This window comes from Gambusia affinis, linkage group LG04 (genome assembly GCF_019740435.1).
Source record: "Gambusia affinis linkage group LG04, SWU_Gaff_1.0, whole genome shotgun sequence".
NCBI lineage: Eukaryota > Metazoa > Chordata > Actinopteri > Cyprinodontiformes > Poeciliidae > Gambusia > Gambusia affinis.
Window position 1 is genome coordinate 27,378,820 of NC_057871.1, and position 24,014 is coordinate 27,402,833.

The 24,014-nt window shown below is 37.8% G+C and overlaps 1 protein-coding gene across 1 annotated transcript in view; it reads right to left on the reverse strand.

The window, feature by feature from the left end:
- The window catches only part of LOC122830344 (protein phosphatase 1 regulatory subunit 29-like), a 69,846-nt gene that overhangs the window by 41,568 nt on the left and 4,264 nt on the right, over nucleotides 1-24,014 (reverse strand). Inside the window, exon 2 of the mRNA XM_044115621.1 lies at nucleotides 3,053-3,101. The gene's annotated coding sequence lies outside the window, so the exon portion shown is untranslated. The remainder of the gene's footprint in view (nucleotides 1-3,052; nucleotides 3,102-24,014) is intronic.

Sequence of the window (24,014 nt, forward strand, 5' to 3'; positions counted from 1 at the left end):
CTTCAAACACCTCTATGCAGCCGAGGCTACTGCTGAGCCGGCTGCTGCCTATAAATAGAAACCAATCTGCAACACCACCTAATGAGCAGAATCCACTTCAGACCAAACTGTCAACAACCAGCCACAGTGCGTGTGTGTGTGAAGATACAGCTGACTACGCTGTTTTGATCATCGGTGTATTGCAAATCACTGCTTTGCTGAGGGAAGAGTGTGTATGTGTGTATATAAAGCTCCTGTTATCTTTTGTGGCTAAATATATATGGCAATTTTCCAAATTTCTTCAAAAGGATGATAAGGCTGTGCCAAGTAAATTGCCTTTTCCTTCACCTTCTCTTCTTAGCTCCTATCTTTTTTTCCCCAATCCAACTCTTCTAAATGTTTCTCTTCTCCTGTTTTACTCCTTTAAATTGTCTGTTTTGCACTGACAGCTCATCTGTGAACATAAATGTCAGTGCATTACATACCTGTTTTCAACAGATGCAGGATGTTCAAATGAATCTTCGAAAATTTGATTCATATAAATCATTTCTAAAGCTGGGAATTTATCGTATCATATCGTACCGTTTATCGCGATAAATTTCTCATGATAAGATTTTCATTTATCGTTACCATCAATTCCAGTTAATAATGGTTAAAAAAACGGTCTGTTATCTGGATTATTTTGAAGATTTTTCGCCACTATTTGTTCAATAAACGGGTTTCAGTAAATCTAAAAAAAAAAAAATTGATATATTTTATATATAATTCAGCTGCCAGGTGCAGTTTAGCGATACAAATCACATTACAAATGGGAAAAGTATTTGTGTTTGTGGGACCATAACTGCATTTCCATACAGTTACTGAAGAAAAATTAATAAATGGTTTGCATCATCACTTTTATCATTATCACAATAGTACCACAAAATATTGCGATAAAGATTTAAATCTATATTGCCCACTGATAATTATTTCATCAGAAAGTGTTGAAAAACTTTAACATGTAGTTGTATTATATAAAACTATCGTTTACATTTTGCCTGTGATCGAAGTTTTAGGAGTTTCTAAGTATCAAAACAACACACCCAGCACGTTAAAGAAATGAAAAAGAAAAAAGAAGGGCTTTCTACTTGATGTTTCTGATCGAGTGAAAAGGAAAGCCGTCTTTACAGCGCCACTGCCAGCTCGGCAACTAAAACACATAATGCATATTGTAAATTGGCTGTAATAGCTGACAGCCTTCTGTGTTATTTTCCCCCAACCAAACTATTTCAGCGAGGCCGGTGTCGCAAACCAACACTAATTACAACAACCACGGCTCAGTAGCGGTGGATGAATGGTACTCAGCCACCTACTGGGAGCGACACACCGGGGGCCGATCCACACATCTGTCACATCAGGGAACGTGGAGCAACAGACGGGCTGTCAGCCCAGGTGACGGATGCTGCCACCGCCTCCAGGGAAGGGAGCACTTTCACTTTAAAGCATTTTTAAAACAGGCTTAAATTGTCAGAGTTTGTGTTCATTACATTTCATTTGCACTAACGCATCTGACGATTAAGTGGCGTGATGGATGCGATTCTCGTTTCTTTACTCTTGTGAGTGCGGCGCATTGTTCCCCTAAGATCAGTTCTCAGTCTGGCGCTAACTTCAGTAGAGAGTTGGACTGTTTTTGTTTCTCTTTCACAATTTACTCAAGAATTTTCTTTGCAGTTTTTTGCGTAATAATATGTAAAGTTGGTACGTCGATATTTTTCCAGATTAGACAATAATTCTATTCCATTGTTTTTTCTTGTGACAATTTATTTTCTCATTTTAGTAGATTTTTATCACCGCTTTACAACCTTAGTTTCATCGTATAAAAATGATGGCTTCCTTAAAAGTGGATTTGAAAATATTTTGTTTTTAACCAGTTTTGGCTTAAAATCTAAAATATTCAAGCAAAGAAACATTTGAACGGAAATATTTTTCTTCTGATTGCAGATTCACTGAAGCGCAATTTGTCAATTTTAGTGCTTCATTTGCTGTTTAGAGCACCTCTGATCTTTCTCATGCATAGAAACTGTGAAAATATCAGCTTAATGCTAAATTAGTGATTTCAAGACTAATCAACTTTTTCAGAAACTGAATAAGAAGTTTAACAAATCACAAACTATTCAAAGCAGATTTACTCAATCTACATTTTAATCTACGTGGTGCTTTAGATTTTGAGGTGAAAAAAAAAAAATCCAAATTCTTTAAAGAATTAAAACAACCCTTTACTCGATCCAGTAGTAAATTTAGTGTTATCATGTTTACAGAATGTAATTATTCTTGTTGCTAACACAAACAGAATCATAACTTAGTCATTTCTAAAACTAACATAAACATTAAACATCCACAATAACATTGAAAGGCTGAAAATTAAATCCCATCAAAGGCGTGTGAAGATTTAACGTTGTTTATTTTATGCTGTATCATATTGATATGTAGTCACATTAACTCAGGTTCGTTTGTGAGACTAAATTCACTATTTTGAAACAGCGACCTTTCGCAGGTATTATACACATCACTTTACATGAGGTAATATTTTTAGCTTAATGTTTTCATTTACTGTTAACCGGAAATGATCATAATCAAAAGAAATCAATACCTGACTACAGACAGACAGAAAGATTAGCCTTATCAAGAACAAATTTTCTTGAGCGATAAATTGTCCTAGTAATTATTGCGATAAACGATAATATTGTTTTCAGCTCACATAATGGCAATGGGATAAAGTTTGCTCTCTCAAAAAACAATAAACTTTCATTTTGTAAAGAACACTTAACACTGGAACTGAAAGATATTTTAAATATCCAAAATAAAACACAACAACTAGAAATTGTAAATAAAACCAAAAATAAACACAACCAAAACCATAATTAAAATGGGTCATTATGTCTCTCTATGCAAAATTCCCCTTAAAAGTATTAATCAGTAGAATGGAAATCATACCGCATCCCGAAACCTGTCATGAACGAACAATGATTCTGAAATGTACCCTTGTGTGCTGCAGGTGTGTGCCGTCTTTCGACTATACAATCGGAACCATTACCTCCAGTTTGATGCTGTCAAATCATCACCCACTTCACAGAGATGAAAGCCTGCAATAAACAAAACCAAAATGACATGCAAAAAAATTGCAGATTCCATCCACGACCCGGAATGAACAACGCCGGCGAGCGTTCCTCAAAATTGCAGGTGGAGATGCTGACATCAAAGCGAAAAGACAAAAAAAAGTAGGAGGGGAAAAAAAAAACATTGAGGAGGATTTATATACCGTAATATAGAACAATATAAAAACTGTCTGTGATTTTGATCAGGAAATATTTAGATTCATGTGTAAATATGAATCTACAGACAGAGGATCAGTGTGTAAATGGAGAAACTCATGATCTAAACACTTAATCAGAAGTTGGATATAATCACGGCGTCTCTTGATCACGTATCTCAACATAGTTTCGCTTCTATTGATGGTGCATTGATTACTCTTGATTAATATCAGTCTGGATCCGTGTCTAAAGCATTAAACATTTCCAGTGTTTTGTTTACTCTCAATCCTGTAAAGCAGGGCTGCCCAAAGTGGGTCCTTGAGGGCCGACATCCTGCATGTGTCAGTTCTCTCCCTGGTGGCAGTAACAACCGTTCCAAGTCAGTGCTCTTCTTAGGCCTCTAACGAGAACTAAAACATGCAGGGTACCGGCCCTCCAGGACCCACTTGCACTACTGTAAAGTCTTAGTGCAAGCATTACAACAGGCGCTCTGTTTGGAAATGCTCCGTAAAATCTCTTGAATGTTGCTAACGTTGACTGCGGCCACCTCCAAAAGACGTTGGGTTTGGTGAACATGTTTACGGCCTGCAGCCCTCCTGCTCTTCTAAACGTACATTCTGAAGATTAGACTTGTTTTGCAGTCGGGTGTTGGCTAAACGTCTGGGTTATTGTCACAAAACCCTTTACAAATCTCCCTGAAACGGAACACCCAGTTGATGAGGAGCGTCGGGAATGCTTTAGTCTATACCCAAACCACCAAAACGCCATCAATCAGCCGCGTGTCGGGTGATTCGTCACGGCAACGAAGTGAAAGTCAAAGCTGACTTAATTCATCTCTACTGAACTTTGAGATGTCGACAACATGAAGGAACATGGGACGAATGGTGAGGAAACAAATGTTTTTTTGTATATTTTTTCAGAAACACAAACACGAGGAGACTTCATTTCTCCAGACCCTAATGGCTCTCCTGCTTGCCGTAGAGCGACTTGTATTGGCAGGCAATCTTTTACCATTACAAGTGTTGCTCGCTGACCTTGATGAGGCTAGTTGTGTGTGTTCACACAGCAGCAACACACACAAAGAGTCTGGTTAGGTTACAGACTTGAGATGACATGAATGTCCACTGTTCTTGACGCACCGCTGGTTCCTCCAGATTGTCCAAAAAAGGGACTTTTACGGCATTTAAATGTCAAGTTAACGTCATCTAAAGCATAGATGACATTAGCTATACGTTAATGTCATAGTTAACGACATAGTTAACGACATAGTTTTGTATTCAGTAGAATACAAAAACTACGCCAAGTGGGGGAAAAAGGGAAAAAGATCTATATTATAACTCATCAGAAGAGAACGGATCCTCCTGTCTGCTGGTATTAAGCCAAACAAGACAAGCAAAGCAATTATTTCATTCTACAGAAATGCTTTTTAGGAAACAAAAAAAACATACACAACATCCATATGTAATCCACAGACTTCTCATTTTTTTCTGTGCAGTCACTGAATGTGAGTTGCTGTTTTTTTTTAAACCTTATCTTCACCACTGCTCTTATGGCTGAAACCAATGGAAGTTATTTTGTTGAAAACTGACTGAAGTGTGAAGGAGCTCATCTTAGGTGATAGATTAGATCAGAGGTTTCTGTTCACTGTTTATGGTTTAACCCTTTTCTACACAAAAGTGTCACAAGGGTGTTTCAGTGGCTGAATATTTCCCAGTAGCGGGTCGCTAAAGATGAAGGAACGAACAAAATGCTTCCACTGACCCACATTCAGTTTAGTTGACACCTTTTTTTGATGAAAAAAAGAAATCTGATGAAAGAAATTGTATAAGTTATTTATATTTAATAGAGTGAAAAGAAAAGGAACTCTCAAATGTAGACGACATCAAGTTACTAACCATATTAAAAGTCAGTTCCCCAAGAAATCCTCAAACTGAACAGACGACGGCTTTGCATAAATGTAGGACGTCCGAAACCTTTTTTCTACAAACTCATTTACTTACATTGTGCAATTATTCATGGCCTTGCCAAGTACAGCTGCTAAATTTCGAGAACACAACAAATATATTAATTACCTCGTGGTTCAGTCAGTAACAATTGGAGAAAAGCTTTATGTGTTCTTCATAAACTCTGGCTGTTTTTCACTTATTTACTGACTCAGGACCACGACTTCACCTCAACTCTGCCGATGTTTATGAAAACACCTTGGTGTTCTTCTTATCTCTTTATGACAGCTATGCATTTCCTTGTGTTGAAAAGGGGGAAAAAAATGTAATAAAATAAAACTGCGAAGGCAACATTCTGCCTCTCACTCATTTTCTATTTGTTACTAATGCCAGGGGATAAACCATCACATCAACACTCTATCTCTGTGTTCAGCACTTTGCTAAACTCTCTGAAGTTTCTGTTCTGCCTCTCAAAGGAATCTTCCATGGCTGGTTTAAAAATAGGCAGCCACTGAAGTGTATTTATACTCTGTCCTGAGGACATTTATGGAAGGTAGATAATTAGCTCTTATGGTCAGTGTCTGCTGCTGATACCGATACCGATACCAATATCTGAGGTTTAGTATCGGCCGATACCAATGCAATGCAGGAAAACATTGCTGAATACATATAGAGTGTTTCTTTCTTTAAGCACAGACAAAAATCTACCGAATTACAAATTTATTTGATAACCTGCACTTCTACAGTAACCATAAATACACCAATAACGCCACAAGCTTGATACAACATGTATAAACAACTTTGATTTGTTCAGTCGGTGCTATTAGGAGTTTAACAAACAGCCAAAGAATAATGAAACTGAATTAGACAAAAACAATTAGGTTCTCTTGGTCAAAAATGTAAAAGATAAACTGAAAGAAACCTTCTGTTGAGTGGCTCAGAGAGTAAAATCAGTAATTCTAAATATAATGGAAAAATAAATAATAAAGCGTAACGCTCAGAGCACAAAGCATAGAATTAGATTAAATAGATCTGGGCACATTGGACCGATACCAGATCTAGATCGTTTTTGGGTTTTTTTTCAATATTGAGACTGATGCAGATCTTATCGGATTGGTTCATCTCTAGTTTAAGCTGAAGCTGCTGTTGATCTATTGTCTGTATTGCCAGTTGTGCAAAAGTCCTGAAAGTTTTCTTCCAAGTAGAAATGAGAGGATGTTTCTGTAGTGAGTGAAGACGGGCTTTCAGTGCCCTACAGGCTCACACAAGTGGTCAGATGATATTAGCTGAATTAATCAGGTAGTAAGTAAGTAACAGTTCAGCCTCCCGCATGAGTGAAGCGTCTTTGAGCTCGATTAGGTAATTTCATTATTGGGTCATGGTGTGATGTGATCCCAGCCACAAACCTTGCAGAAGTACTTTCTACCTCTTCAGCCTTTCAACATCTTGTCACGTTACAGCCATAAACCTTCATGTCATTTATTGTAGTGGTATGACAATATTATACCACGAAGGATTGGAAAAGTGTCTGTAATTAAAACGGAGCGATCGTCCGTGAGGTCCATGGCACCAGCTCAGACGCGTCAGATTTCGGTTTCCGTCTTTTTCCTGCATGCGGCTCTATAAATTAGACATGTAGGAGAGAAGGACATATTGTTTTTAATTAATGAACTGGCTAATGGCTGTAGTAAATTCTTAGCACAGTTAGTGTCACTGTTGCCACCTTGCTATTAAAAACTCAAGAGTTTCAATTGAATGCATTATCTGAAGCACGCAGGTGTGAGGAGCAGGCAGTGAAACTAAAGTGTGAATATTTTAACCAGCGTAAAGTGTTTAACAGCCCTGCTTTAGATGTTATGAACGCATGGCGGGCTTTTAACAGACGCCGTGACGAAGCAGTTACTAGCTGCCTGTCAGCTGACGCTAACGCAAAGCAGGCAAACATTTAATTGGATTCCCTATTTAACTTGTTTGTTAATGTTTGTTTTTTTTAACTGTCCTGATGTCTTGAGAGTTTTATATGAGACAGATAATCTATTAAAAAACAAACAAAAAAACAAGCAGCTCCTCTGCCTTCTCCCTGTGGTCCTACTGCCACCTGCAGAGATGCAGCGCACTCAGTCAGATACAGCCAATCAGAGCCAAAAGGAGGGTCTTAGCGCCGTCAATCACACTTGTGCATGTGTTAATGGCGGAGAAACAACTCATTGTAACAGGAGAACTGTTTACATATGTTTAATGGAAATGGCTGTAGACCAGCAGAGAACAAAGGGAAGGAAGTGAGCAGCACACACATGAGCATGGCTGACAGCACTAAGACCCTCCTCCTGGCTCTGATTGGTTGTTTCTGACCGTTATCGATACGTCTTTGCCGTAGGACCAAAGCAGAAGATCTGGATTTTCTTTTCTTTCTTTTTTTTTCTCCACAACTTGTCTCGTATTATACTGTCAAGCCATAATGACAGTTTGAAACAAATATTTTTAAAACTGTATTGTTTATAAAAAGTATATATTGAAGCTTTAATGAACTACATGCCTGCTTATATTACAGTAACAGCAAACCAGGCAGTTGACAGTAAACGATGAATTAGATCATTCTCTGTCTTTGTTTCTTTGTTCTTTAGAATGAATAAAAAAGTTTACTCAAACATGGAATGATTTGATATTCAAGACAGTTGGATAAAACGGAGTTTGACTTTCACCCAGCCTAATGAAAAGTCTTCAATGTATAATTAACTTTTAGGTCAACTTGTGAATATTAAAAAAAGTTAAAAGCTCTCTTTCTTTGGGTCCAGTTCACCCAACACAAAGTCATTTTTCAACTTAGTAACCTTTTTATGTGCAATAATTTGGCAAATTGCTCTTCTTTTTTTCCATTGTAATACATGGGGGAATGTTCAATTTGAATTATTTATACTGAACTTATTGTCTGTTTTCCTGCAGCTTTCAGCAGCTCTCTTATGATAGCGTGCAGTTTGTTTTCTTCACATCAGAGTACGTCTCTGAACTGGTTCAGCCTCAAAGCTAAACAACAACAACAACAACAACAACAACAAAAAACAACCCAATAGCTAAATTGTACATTTGTTGACTTCACTGTTAACATTTGGAGTCAGCTATAGCACGCCTCCTGCAGAGCTACGCATCAGATAGGCGGCAGATAATTCCTGCTATGTCAAACTCATAAAGTGCTGAACCCCCACAGAGCCGAGAAGCTCACATCAGCATCCACAAACTGCACTTTGTTTCCAGTGCGCAAAAAGTTTCTCTAACATTTGGGAACTTTCATCCCAACTAACCCTAAAAAATCAAACTGGGATAAATGTTCAAATTTAAAGGTTTTTAACTAACTTGGGCACTTATCGTATCATTTGTAATTTATTATGATAAATTTGTTATAGCAAGAATTTTGTCACAAATTTGTCACAATAAATTCCAGTTAACGTGTAAAACCCCACAAAACTGTCCACACGGCCAGGATTGATTATTTTCTCCACTGTTTGTTCAATAAAAGCATCAATAAATATCAATACCTTTCAAAATAAAGTTATTGTGTGCTGTTTAGTGAAAGAAAATAAAACTTTTTTTACTTGACTGGTGTCCTAAACAAGCACCCTGCAAATGGGAAAAATTTTCAAGAGCATTAATTGTGTTTGTGGGGCTATAATTACTGTGACACGCAGTCACACACTTACCTAAAAAAGATGCAATAATAGTTCTTCTTATCACTTTTATCGTTATCACAATAGCACCGCATTATATTGTGATAAAACTTTATGTCCATATCACCCGCCTCTATTTTCACGTCTAAATGTGTGTTATTTAATCAACTTAGTTATTATATGTAGTGATTTTACAGACAAAAAATATGAAGCACAATCTAATCTCTTTTAGACCAACAAAGTTCAACAAAGAGTTACTATCGGTAACAGTTTTCCGAGCGTCACCAAACGACTTTCCATTGCAGCATTGCTCGGCATCAGCTTCCCGCAAAAAGAAACTAAACTATTCATTCACAGACTCACACGCCACGACACGCAGGGACGAGTTGGCCGCATCGGTGGTGATAATGGCAGCGAGTGGCTACTCTCTTCACAACCTCCCTCCTCCACTTCTCAGTATAAAATAAATCAGAGTGCTGGACTGGAACACGGCGGAGACTTGGAGCGCCCCGAAGAGATAGGAGAGAGACAGGAAAGCTGAGAGAGGCACAGAAACAGCTAATGGCTGTAATTCAACTTCACCTCCTGGGTAAGTGAGTGAGAGCGAAAGTTTAGAGCTTGAATCAATGAGGACAGGTAAGAGGGCGGACACCCCTGGAAAGAGGGGACACCGATCCAATTCGCTGAGATAAAAATAAAAAAAGAGAGTGGCTCGGATAGAGACGGATGACAAAGAGTAACGGAGAGAAACCGAAGCCAGGGATTTCACGGAACGACGGGGCCGAGTGATGGATATGGATAAAGAAAGAGGGGAGGGGAAAAAATGATTTCTCTTTCCTTTTTTGATATATATATATTTTCTTTCAAGGCGGTTTAAATGTCTGGTTCACATGTGTCCAAATAACCGTCACGCCTCTGAGAATACAAAACCCGCGCTCTCGTCCTCTGCTGAGGCGCTCACCGGCGCACACGCCCTCGCTCCACACACAGACATTAATCACCACTGTAGTCTGGAGGAGAACACAGCGGGGCATTTCCCTCAGGGCAGCGCCTCCACTGTTTTGCTTCACCAATCTCACTCGGTAAATGCACTGTCTCACGCCGGGATGGAACATTCTAGCTTTCGTCGGGATGTGTTTGGATGGCCGCTGGTCTGTGTGTCGGCGCGCCGCATTAACCGACTGACTGCTGCTGTTGTCACTTCAGCAAGGAAGAACACACCGGGGGCAACACACGGATGCAAAGTTCTATCTATTGCGGTACCGTTGTGAAGACGATAACAGTGACAAGAAGAACTATTGCGTCGTGTTTAGGCCGCTGTATGTCTGTGACTGTGTGTGACAGCAATTATACTCCCACAAACACAATGAATGCCCTGAAGAAATGTTCCCATTTCTAACAGGTTTCTTTAGGACACCAGTCACGTGAAGATGTGTGGTCAGTTTCACCAAGCTGCACACTAGAGATGCATCAATCTGATATTAATATCTCTATCGGCTCCGATATTTAAAAACATTCTAGATTGTCTTCAGTCTAATTCTATGATTTGTGTTCTGAACAAAGTCATCATTTGCTATTCATTTTACGTCGAATTATAAATTTCTAATTGCATTTTCTGAAACATTTGAAAGCAAATTGGTCACAGTTTATTTTTGCATGTTTGACCAAAATAGTCAACCTATTGACATGTTTGACTAAGTTGTTAACATATTTAAGTGTGTTGTACTGGTGTAGAGCTATCAAATAAATTTGTAACTCAGTACATTTATTTCTGTGTTTTAAAAAAAGAAACATCCTAAATATATTTAGCACTGTCTTTCCGTATCGGATCCGTATCGGCCGATGCTAAACCTCAGACACTGGTTTTGGTAATGGAAGTGAATCAGTGCATTCCTACTGCACATGGTAACTTTATTTTCAAATGTATTGGTGCTTTTTGATGCTTTTATTGAACAAATACTATAAGCCGCACCAACAATAAAAAAAAAAAAAAAACTGTAAACGTACATAAGCCGCACCGGGCTATAAGCCGCTGGTATCTCCGCCGCTTTCGGTTTTCTGCAGCAGAGGGCAGCGTTTTAATAAATCTGCCAGATTTATTAAGATGCAGCCCTCCGTCTGCATTGCTGAACCATGGTTTTGTTCACGCTGAGCTTACATGCAGCGGCTCTGTTTCCTTCTTGTACTGCCGGATCGACAGCCCTCAACTTAAAAGCTGCATCATATGAGTTTGAAGAAATTTCTCCGTCGTGCTTAGCACTAGCATGTGCTTGTTCTAAATGAAAATTAGCACTTTCTTCTTTGAATTCAAATTTTGACTTTCAATGATTCACTTCCTGCTAAAGAGCTCCCCCTGGTGGTTGAAGAAAACTCCACAGAAAAGCTGCACCGGGCTACAGGCCGCATGGATCAAAACGTGGGCAAAAAGGAAAATATTAGAATGATCTGCTTTATAATTTTTGCTCAGGCTGATAAGTTACCAATGTGATAACCCTTAATGGACCCTTTGCAGTGTGACGTCACACACAAGGTGTGTGTGACGACAACAACTTTAGCTGTTAAGTTGTCAATATAACACACAAAATCTTAAATGTGTCTGATTAATAAAAGAAAAGGCATGTAACAGAATCGTCTTTTTGCCCTCCAGCGTTGTGAGCATGTGCAAAAACTTCAGACGTAAACAAAAATATGCGAGGGCTCAACAGAAATTCATGTTTGTTATGTTACAACTCGTTTTGATAATCAGGCCAAAAAACAAGTGTCCCTTACATTTAAGAAGGAAAAAAAAGATTTCCAACAACATTACTTTGTTTTAATCAGACTTTTACTGATTTTTTTCTCCCAACTAAAGCTTTTAAGTTTCAGTTTGTCAAAGTGCATATGTGGGTGGGTCAGTAAAGAACCTCTCATCTTGCTTCTTTCTTGCCTTTCCCTTTCATTTTCTTATAAAATAAACCACCTACATAAATGATATGGAGATATTACATCATCTTAGAAGACAAGGAAAAGTTTAGCAATTTAAAATGTGAAAAGAATTACTGTGTAGATATTATGTTTAATCAGAGATTTCAGTATTGTTTGAAGATATATATAGGGGCCAGTAAAGGTTTTTAAGTTACAATCACTGCACATTAATAATGGGACAGTGCTGATAAATGATTATTTTTTCGGGAAAAAAAATTGTGTTATACAATTGATCATATCGCTTTGATCACTTCCACTAAGAAACAATTAAATGTGTTCATTTATTAGGATTTCCATTAGTTTCCACCAAAGTAGCAACAAATCTTCCTGTGGTCTAATACACAAATATTCATACAAAATATTGGACAACATTAACATTAACTTAAAATGCAAAACATTTGTCAGGCATCATATTTTACAAACTAGATTTTTTTTAAATGAGATTTCAGTGCTCTTTTAAAATGACATGTACAATTTAATCTTATGCAATGATGTCAAAATGCAAAAATAATAATAATAATAATAGTAATAAAAAATGTTCAATAGTCTTTTCACTCTGGTATTTTATGCCACGTAACCTATAATTAAAAGAAACCTGTGAAGCATTTGTTTAATTAAGATAGCAAAGCTAGTACTAAGTTACAGCTACTGAACCAGGAGTTGTTTGAACATTTTCTTGTCTGCAGAGATTCCAGCCTGATCTGCCTTGAAATGGTGCCCCACTACTCCCTCTTTCTTAATTGGCTGAAAAACAATCCAGTCTTCCAGGGGAAATGGAGGCTGCTGGTTGTTTCAGGTCAGTAGCTTCACATCAAAGCAAGAGGAAAACAAGGAAAAAGTCCTCACTTCTTCTTGGAGTCTTCAATGGAGAGAAAACCAGAAATATATGTAGAATATAACGGGATGTATATTTTTGCTTTTTGTGTTTTCCTAAAGACCTTTCAATGCTTTATTCGGTATTTACTTGTAAGCATCTTACAACCGCTGCGTTCAAGTTTTCCAAAGCGATGCCTTTAAAGTAATCAATTTTTGTTAATCCCGTATAAGTGGACACATCTCCGAAGATCCAGTGAGCCGTGCACGTAATTTTCGAGCATCGACCTCAATCACCGACACCAATCTGTTGGGCTGATTCTGCACAGTGGAGGAAGCGAAACATGTGATCCGCATGTAAATGACCTGCAGCCGATCGCTCGGAGTAAACAGCGCCTCACAACTTTGGTAATTACTGGTCTCTGAGGAAGAAGGCCACGATGCCAATGCATTTGGAAAGCAATAAACGAGAAAGGATGTAAATCAGAAATTCAGCTTCACAATATCATGGGGCGTGGATTGAAAGTACGACTCAATATATTTAATTTAGGTGCGGGAAAATAAATAGCACAACCTCTGTAGCCGAGTGGAGTGGCATCAGGTTAACTGTTTACCATGGAGGAAAGTGAGATGTTTTATGGTTTATGGCTTTTTAAAATAAGATTAAGTGGAAAAAAATACAATGAAGTGATGCAAGTTAATTTTGCGTTATTTGGTTGAGTTTCTGTCTTAAATATTGTGAAGGCCTTTGGCAAGAGCACCAAAACCACCAGCTGAGAATGCTGGACTCTACTCAAATTTATTTTATCTTAATAAGTTTGAAGTAGATGTGATATGTTTTACTTGTGGGTTTTCATATGGCAATAAAAATGCGCCATCAACAAGTTTCTACTGTAAAGACGAATATACTAATAAAGACCTGCGTGTTGTACTTGTTTGTATGAAAATCATTTGTAGAAATTGTGTTGGAATTGTAACGCTCCAAAAAGATAAAATAGTTCCAATTTTTCAAAACCTCACTATTGCAAACTGGTTGGTTTTCTGAAACAACTTTTAAAATGAAAAACGTTGTTGTCAGCTTCAGCTAATGGCACATAAATGGTGTGGGTTTTTTTTGTGTGTATTTGTTGGGTTTTTTTTCCACACAAAAATGTTGAGAGCGGAACTTTTGTGTTTGCGTGTTTCTGGTACGCCTGTAAATCGGACGCACAATCGACCTCAGCAAACAGCGGATATGGACGGCAAAGCCGCTTCTGTTGGCTTCATGTTTGCTTGACAAAATCTGCCGGGATGCAGGATGATTGTTGTGTGCAGGTTTTGCAAACGGGAGTTAGATTATTACCAAGCCTAAAATAGCATCTCAATGCAACAACAAAAATAAGAAAAAACAGCAACACAGATTTTTTTTCTCAAGACGTTTTTCTTTGCTTTTCAAAATAAGCTACATTAATAATGTGTTTCCTGAACTATTTGAAAACTCAATGGTAAAATTGCACTTTGCACCAATCTATTGATTGGATAGCTTAAATAATATCTTTTGTTGTTGAGCTCACATGTTTATTGTTTCAGTAATTTAGCAGCATAAAGAGGTTTCGGATTAAGAATGTGGTTTATTTAGTCAAAATAAAGTTTTAATCGGGTCGATTAACTACAGACCCGGCAACTGACTCAATTAAAAATGTGTCTGGTGCCACTGGTGTTCCTGGAGCCTAATCTGGAAAATTTAGAATTTTAGGTTAATTTAAACAAGAACTTATACAAACAAATAAATAAATAAAATCCACACATCTCTATGGAAGCATATTCAGAAGATCTTTTTTTGTTGTTGTCGTTGCTACATGCTAAAAATAAAACGCAGGCGTTCCCTTTCTCAAGTGCATCAATCATTCCATCACAGGATGTTCGCCAGGTGACCGAGACCAAAGTCCCTTCTGATGAAATATTTTGCTTACACATCACATTGTCTGCAAAGTGCTTCTTCTGAGGACAGAATTTACTACGGGAGTAATCCCATCATCCTTCCCTGAACACCATCCTTGATAAAGGTTTTGGCCTGAAAGCATGATAATATTGCCTGGCTGGTTGCCATGTTTGGTCAAGGCTGCACGTCTGCAACTTTGGCTGCGCTATAATTTTATTGATTCTTTGTAGGTCTGAGTTTGTGTCAGGATCTGACTGTGTTTCTCAAGTTAAGTTCAAAGGAGATAAAAAAAATAAAAAAAAACTTCTCCAGCACAGGATGCTTGTGTTTTTCTTATTTTTTCAAAAGCTTACTGTTTTAATTATTTTATTATTTTTTTTTTTTACTGTTTTTGAACATTTTCCGTAGCCGTTTGTTGAATTAGGTCAAAACAATGCAAGAGAAAACTGCAACTTGCTAGTTATCTCCAATTGTAAGTCAAATTTAAACGAGACAACAAAAACCACTCAAAACATGGAAGATTGGAGTTTAAAGAGAGCAAAAATAAATTCAATTTAATTCAAAAATACTTTATTAATCCCAAAGGGAAATTAAATGTCGTTGTGAGTCATTAATTGAAGATTCTTCAAAGAGTTACTGTAGATAGTGATGGCTGCGTGCAATACATTAATTTTATGAATTTACAAAGTTAATGATTGTGTGAAACCAAACTTTGATAGAATATGAATGTGTAACTAATAAAATATCTGTTATTTGTCATCTTCATGCAGTCAGCACCTGCTAGTGATCTTTTATGGGTTTTCAACAGAGGAGCCAAAATAAACCTGATTTGAAGTATCAGAACGTAAGAAACAACGTTCTGAAAAACTTTTGTCCCTTTTTCACATTGTGTTGTTTCCGTCATAACAAAACATGATTGAGAAGCCTAAAAGAAAAGGTGCACATGAATACCATGGGTTTTTTACTATTTAACTTAATTCAGTGAAGTCAGCTGTAAATATTCATCCTTCTTTTAATTTCAACGTGAACCCTTCTGTTCTTTGAAGACCTCAAATGCACAAAAGAGGGAAAACGTGGGAGAAAAACCTGCAAAAACATTCCAACATGACTACAGCTCCACAGCCAGACCTAAAGCGCAGTGGTTCAAATTAAAGCACATTCATGTTTTGAATGACAGCTAAATTTGACTTGAAAAGCGCCTGAGCTACTTTGTAAAGAAGAATGAACGCTGTTTGTCTCTGCAGGTCCAAAGCGGGAAAAGACAAACCCCTTATTTTGCTGCTGTAATTGCAGTTAAATGTGTTTTAGCACAATACGAGGCCGGAGGCGCTCAATACGAATCCAAACTAAACCTTTTATACTTATATTTTTAACACATTTTTGAAACGCAAGCATCATTTTGCATTTTATATGATGTTTCATATCACAGAAAACCCAAACAAAGAAAGCAATAAGATATTCTAAGGTTTATGGTTGTTATTAAGGCTGTTGCAATAAGTAAATAATCAATAAACTGCATGATGAATTAAAAGGAGTTTGATCATTTCCATTCTAATTATTAAAATTTTGATGTGACGTCATAATCCATTTCATTTATGATCTTGGTTGTTTACTTATTGTGTTTAGTTGTCGTGTTTTATTCTGGATATTTAAAATGAATGAAGTGTTACAAAATTAAACTCTATCTGTCGTTGAGAGGATGATTTTTATGCCATTATCAATTTATTACTCGAAAATAGTCTCAAAACAGCAATGTTATCGTTTATCACAATAATTACTGGGACAGTTTATCGTCTCGCTAAATTTATTTTTCTATCGTGACAATCAGGCAACAAAAACAAAACAAAACACGTCCAGAGGGTTTTAATATTTTTCCAAGGCGTTCCGTGTCTAAAAATGTAAATGTGAAGGTAAAAGGAGAGTCGATGTATAATCTAAGCAGGAGACGATCATGGAAAAGTAAAGATCACAGAAGAAAAAGAGAATTAATAACCAAGTGACTGACATGTCCCCACAGATAAGAACCATGGGAGGAGCGCTGAGAGGAATGAACATCAGAAGTCTGGAAGACAAAAGCAGTCATACAAAATGATCAGAGCGAGGATGTGAAAAGTTTTTTGTTTTGTTTTTTACAGGAGAGGAGGAATGAAGAAAGAAATTGAGAATGAAGAGAACCAACAGAGGAAGCAATGAATAGCTAAACATAGGCAGAAGAAAAGAAATGAAAAGATGGCAAAGACAGAAAGTAAGGCTAATAAAGGCTTGATTACTAGGATAGGACAAAAGACAAGACAATAAACCTATGAGAAGAACTACATTAAAGATAAGAGGACAAGGAACAAAATGCATTATGGGAAAGATAAATGAAAATAATGATAATGGTAGGGAGGAAGTACAGTATAACAGAGAACATGTAACATATTCAAGAAATGGGGAGTGGGGATGCACCAATCCACTTTTTTCCCCTTCCGATACCGATATCCGATAACTGCTGAACCTAAAACATGTCATTTTTTTTAAAAAAACATAAAAGTACTGATTTCCAAATGTATTTGATAACTCATGATGATAATTACATACATCAGTAGGTTCACAAGCTTGGTGAAACATGTGAAAACAACACAACTTTAATTTGTTCAGTCAGTGCAAGTAGGAGTAGAACAGTCAAATAAACAATAAAGAAACTGACATCAGACAAAAACAACAGGCCGACTGGACAAAGATGTAAAACATTAACTGTGGCAAACCTTTCAAATGGTTCAGAAAATGCAATTAGGAATTTTAAATGTAATGTAAAATAAATAATAACGCATCACATCACTCAAAGCACAGAATTTCTTTCAATATTGAGACCGATAAAGATATTGGTATCGGATCGGTGCATCGCTAGTGTGGACTAAAAAAGAAAGATTCTTATAGAAACAGGAATCATTACACAAAAGTGATGTGTTTGACAGAATGTGGTTGCTAGCTCTAGTAATCAAATTACCAGTGACAGAGGTAAAACCGAATTAGTCCTACAGAGTCTGCAGCATAGAAAGAGCCGGTAACATTACAGGGGAGACAAGTAAATTACGGAGCCACCAGAGTTAAATGGGGAGACAGAAAAGACGGACTCTGCTGACAGAGGGGGTTTGAGAACCAGCAGCTCTCAACTACTCATCTAATGAAAGATGCGGGCAGATTGTGCCAGAAATTACATTATGTGTGGAGCAAAGACGTGATCGGCTGAAAATGAGGAGTCAAACACGATGACAGAAAGAGCAAACGAGGAGTAGAGAAAGTGAGAGGAGTCAGGGGAGGACGGAAATGAGAGAGTTAAAAAAGAAGGGCCCAAAGAAAAACACACGAGGTAGAGCAAAGTCTGAAAAATGTTGCTTTCTCGCCGTCACACTAATGAGACTTGGGTTTTCTTTATGGATGCATTTTGTGTGTCTTCACCTCCCTCCCCAACAACTCCACCCCTGTAACTTCTCCGTTCCCCTTACTCTGGATTAATGGGCGCGCGCATTCATAAACACACACCAGGTAGACGCAAATTGCTGGGAGGGAAATTGCGAGCTTTCCATCGTGCATAATGCATAGGACTCCACCTGTAATAAAGCTGTGTAATCAGTACGGGATGATTTGAACGTGCGCCGCTCTGCTGCCATGTTTTATGGGAACTGACTGAGCTAGTTGAAACAAAGCGCCGCATTGAAGCCAGAGGTACCACACTGGTTACCAGCAACAAAAACAAAACAAAACCACTCACAAAAACAGTACGGGGCCCCTAGATGAAAAACATTCCTGTTTTTTTTTTGTCTGCTTGTTATTTTGGCCATGAAAAGCTCAGTTTGATCCATGAGGTCACACCCGAGCGAGGTGTGTTTTTGTAAACGATTAAGAAAAGATTAAGAGAGACCACACGGCCGGACGCAGCACCGCAGAAAATACTGCAACGGGTATGCCGGGCCAATAGGTGGCGCTGTAGCACTGCCGCAGAAGGACACAAAAGACTCAGAACGACGCCATTGTTGTTATTTACGATAACAAAGCACACGCAGGACAGAAAGATAGAGCAACAATGTTTAAAAAAACACTCAAACATGAATCTGGCGTTTTGAAACGTTTCCACTCTGGAAGTCGGTTTAAAAGATGATCGTTTCTAGTCTCTCAAGATGATGATGGACAGTCTACACAAACTTTCACAAATACACCTGCCATCTTGGTGCCATCTGTCCACTGAGATGGCAGTGTGGACAGGAACTGAGTCTCTTGTCTTGGGCCAAAAAGACGTCCAGTAGCCCAGAACCCCAAAGACTTTTTGAAATACATGTTTTGTGTTATATAAACCTCATAGAACCATATCAAGTGAATTTGCTTACTATTTAGGGATTTTTTTAAAAAGAAAAGTAGAAACAACAATCAAGTATTTGACCCTCACCAGGCTAACAAAGCTTGTTTATTTATGTTAGGTTTATTATACACCAGTTACAGTGACAGTGAAGACGGGCTTATAGTTGATGCATTGAACAGGGCGCCAGGCCAGGAGCACACTTTTAATTCATCTCTGAAACCATTAAATCAGATTTATTAGAATTTTCGCTCATTAAAGTTCTAGATTCAGGATCTGTGTTAAAATTCAGTTCCTCAGGCTGGCTCTGAATGTATCCAGCATTACTTTAGTCTCTATAGTTGTGTGTTTAAAATATTGTCAACAAAGTCTTCCAATTATATTACATTTCCTATAACATTTACTAACACAAAAACTGGTGGACCACAGTTTGACCCGTCTCACTGGGCTTAGCAGGTTGGAAGCTGTAGTACAATGTTTCAGGAACAACATGGCCGTATAAAAGCTACAATACGTCACTTCATACCCTGTTATGTAAAGGACTACTTATTAATGCGTAATAATTTGCATTAGTAATAGAACTGGCTCTAGCCCAGGGGCCCACAGTCTTGTAAATGTGGCCCTGGTCATGGCAACAGTCCAATAAAACCGAGTGTTAAAAATCCATATCTTGTGATTGTGGTCACAGTTCACTTGTTGAGAAATACGTAAGATGCCTAAAATACATTAACGGAACAATACAACAGTCTGTTTTGAGTGCATCCCACGTCACACCACTTCATATCTACCATGTGCTGCGATGGCGTATGAAGATCAGTGACCTGTCCAGGGTGAACCCGCCTGTCACCCAGAGACACACACCAGCCCTGTGATGTTCTAGCTAAGATTTGTTGGCCATGTTCAATGTTGCAGCTCAGACATACAAGACACGAGTAGCCATTAATATTACTTGATCTTAACATGAGGCTCTATCTGCATTGATGAAGATTCATTCACCTCGGCGATCGAATTGACTGAAGTCACTCCAAGGACAGGGCAGACTGACCCAATCACTGTTCAATTGAGCTCATATTTATTTGATCACTGGGATGCATTGGAAGTCTCTGTATTCTCTCTCAGATGGTCTGGTAATCTTAAGGAAGAAAAAAAACGAGATGGCAATATCGCTGCTAAAGTAATTACTCAGTCGCACCCTGAATATTCTGCACCCTCAAGGCCCATTTAGGCGCTGCGTTAAATATGCAGACAAATAGAGACAGAGCTTCCTGTTCATTTTTCGGGTTTATTTCATGCGTTTTTTATTCAGCGATGAGGGATCCAGTGGAGTCGTATCCAAACGGACCAAACAAAAATAGCTAACGGGGGACAACACGGCGATGGGAACAAAGAAGACGACAGAAATGCTGGAACTTTTCCGTCCGCATGATGTAGAATAATAAATGTGTGTTTCCAACCAAGACAAGACTCAAAACTGAAACAGCCACAACAAAAGCAGACGGTACTGAGATCTGGTTCTGTGAAAACCCAGGTGAAAACAGGATATCGGTAAAAAAAAAAAACAACAAAAAAAAAAAACAGCCGGAACACAAAAGGGAAAGAGGAGACAAGCTAAGTGCTAAAATCCCTGAAATGATGTGACACAGCAACAGACGACTGCATCAGAAAGAGAGTGACCTTTTGTCTGGCTTTTAAAGACATCAACTTTATAGAATCTTATTATTACTAACACCTTTTGAAAATGATTTGTTATCCACTTCATGTTTTCACCGTTCCAGGAGCCCTTAGCACAAGGGACTGACTGCTTAATCATGAATGGCGTCTTGAAGATTTTGCTTTGCTTTTCAACTGAGCAGTCTCTCTGTGTGCCCAGGACAATTATTGTTGGTTAATTATATTAGAAGAAAAGAAGCAAAGCAGGTTAGCATTGTTGAAAAAGCAAGAGATTCTCATTGACAGAATAAATGTCAAAAATCCTGGGGGACTTTTTCTTTCCACCCTAAACTTAAAGTCTGTACAATAAACACCATAAGAATCAGGAAATAAGACGACAGAGTGAAAGTAATGCATATTCGCCAAGTCAGCAGCGTGGTTTTCACTTCCCTTAGTTTGAATGCTAACGTCTTATTGCCGGATCGAGACGTCCGTTTGTATCAGCATCATTTTAACTGCAATGGCAGAAACGTTTGAATAATGAACAAATAAAGAACAAAGCATATGTGCAGAAAAACCTTGTTTTTGTTTATCCGACAGATATTTAGATCTGTCAAAAACAAACCCAACAAACCTAAAAATGACAAGAATATGGCAACGTTTATAGATAGAAGTGAAAATAGTGAACAAATCTTTAGCTAGTTTCCTGTAGAAACATTGAAACATTTGCTGATGAGTAAAACAAATGGCCATTTCTTGATAAGTAAAAATAGTTTTATCAAAATGTTGCATTTGCATTTTAAGAGTATCAAATACTCGGCATCAGAATGCAGTGCTCCATCCTAACAGTGTGACTCTGTGATCACTCCGTTTTTGACACGTCTTGTTGCATTTCCTGTTAATTGGATGTAAACGAGAACAACAGCATATTAACTCCACAGAACTCCACAAATACTGTTAGCAATCATATGCTGCCAGCATGTAATATTTAGAAAATACCTTTATAAATGGAACACTTTCAAACAAACGAAATGGTTTGTGATTTTGAGTTTGGTCAAGAATCTCAGTTATTGCATGTAAGCAGCGTTACGTAGCACCTAGCAACATTTACTCAATTACATTTACTTGAGTTACGTTTTAGAGAAAAGACTTTTAGGAGCGTTTTTTTTTTCTACGCTCTACTTTTTACATTTACTTGAGTAATTTTATTACGAATTACTTCTATTCTTCCTGGAGTAAAATTTCTGGCTTATCTACCCACTGAAAGAAAAACAAACATGTTTTGACCAAAGATGCACCAGACTCAGACACAGACCTGCATTAAAAAAGTTTTTTATTCAAAGACACTGGAAACATTTTCTTTTGCCTAATTTTTTGTTACGTACATGAAATATTGTCATTTTCATCTATAAGATACCAAAACTTCCACTTAATTGTCTGTCTGTCGGATTACGTAATTTTTAAATATTAAATGATTGATAATTTCAGCAGTTACTCAGTACTGGAGTAGATTTTTTGCCATGCAATTTTTTACTCTTTTGTAATTTCTTGGACGGCTTCTCTTGACCTTTACTTGAGTAAAAATATGTTGAAGTGGTGCTACTCTAACTTGAGTACAATTTTTGGCTTCTCTACCCACCTCTGTATTTATGTAATGGTTGTTGCTCAATAAGTTGCATAATTTCAAAATGATCCCCAGGAAAAGGTCTTATAGAAGAGTAAGAAAATACCCCCAGCACACCATCTTATGCTAGCATCTCAGCAACAGATTAAAACAATATATCTGGTAGAGCAAATAAGCAGAGAGTATTTGAAAACCGAGTGAGTCTCAAACACAAATGTTCTTGATTTTTCTGTGTTGTGTGTCTATGTGTGTGTGTGTGTGTGTGTGTGTGTGTGCAAGAACCGGCAGAGGAGGTAGCGGAAAGTAAAACTAAAAGCTCTGGATGGATGAGAAGGGGTCACAGGATTTTGCTGTTTTGGCTGAAGCCACATAAGCAACAGAAGGAAGCGGCATTGTTTTCTATAGGAGCGATTTGATTGATGGGATTCACCATTTCAGAAATATGATGACTTAAGCACACCAGCATTATGAAAGGAAAGCCACAGCTTGGCTGAATGAAATGGACGGTGTGGGATGCACTGAACACGATGGGGAGTACGCTTTAAAACCCAACTTCTTTTTGTTTTATGGATAATCCCTCTTTTCACGTGCTACTTGTTTATAGGGAATAATGAGGCCATAGAGCTGTGGAAAATTCTTCACACCTTTTGGATCATTTTAATTGGGTCAGGATAAACCACAAAAATAATTACATTCTGAATAGTGTGAGATGAATACCTTGTAGAACTGCCTGTGTGTCTCTACCAGGTCTGTACATCTATAAATTGACCATATTTTCACCATTCTACCCTAAGTCAAACCCATCCTTCAAATTGGAAAGAGAGTGTTTGTAAACGTCTGCTATAAAGCCTTAAAGTTTTAATTAGAATTAAGTCAAGACTTGTAATCAAAAGCCTTACATTCTGGCTCCGCTGTATGTTTGGGATCACTGAATCTTCCTTTTGTTTTTTCCTTCCAGTCTCTGCCTTCCTCTAAATTGGTTTCTTCCACCATTCACCTGACTCACCTGAAGATGACTCAGGTGATCAACTATAGTTGTTGAAAAAAACTATCCTCACAACATGATGTGGAACAGCTTTGAGTCATGGGAATGGTGTGATGGTGTGTCATATGTTGTATTAGCTTTAGCATTTTACATGTGGGCCAAAACGTTTTATTTTCTTGCTCTCTAGCAGATAACAACAAAATTAAGAGAAGGCTTTAGTGACCTTCTCCCACTGAAACTGACTTTGCAAAAGGGATGTCCTGATCGAATATTAATATCGGAAATTGCTTTGATGTCAGCCAAAAAAGGGCATCTGATATTATGAGCCTGTTTCTAAACTTTCCAAAATAAGCCCTCTGATCCAGCATTTAGTCCACCCCAGCATTTCTATAGACCCAGTGGTTAATAATAAAGTTCATCTCATACTTATTGTTGCTGACTATTGTTCTTAATATCACTTGATTGAGCTGTTTCCTAAAATTCCAGACAACAAAATAAGTAATAAAAGTATGCATGATTCATGGTGATATCATACCCGGTCAGCATCGTATCGGTCGATACTCAAAGCTGCAACTTTGTTTTCCCAAAAAAATGTCTTCCCAAATTTTTGGGGGGGAATTTATTTTTTTTTTTGTTGTCATTTTAGTGACGAAGTGCTGCAATTCATGCAATATGTGTGAACCGGATCATGTTAGTGGGTCAGCTTTCCTAATTACTCGGTGTAGGTGGAGAGAAAACAGAATGAATAAGAAGACTAAAGAAACGGGGAGCCACTGATTTGGATGTTGAGAGATAGTGGTGATAATAATAATAAAATAATAATGACTCAAGAGCCGATCTCCAGGTC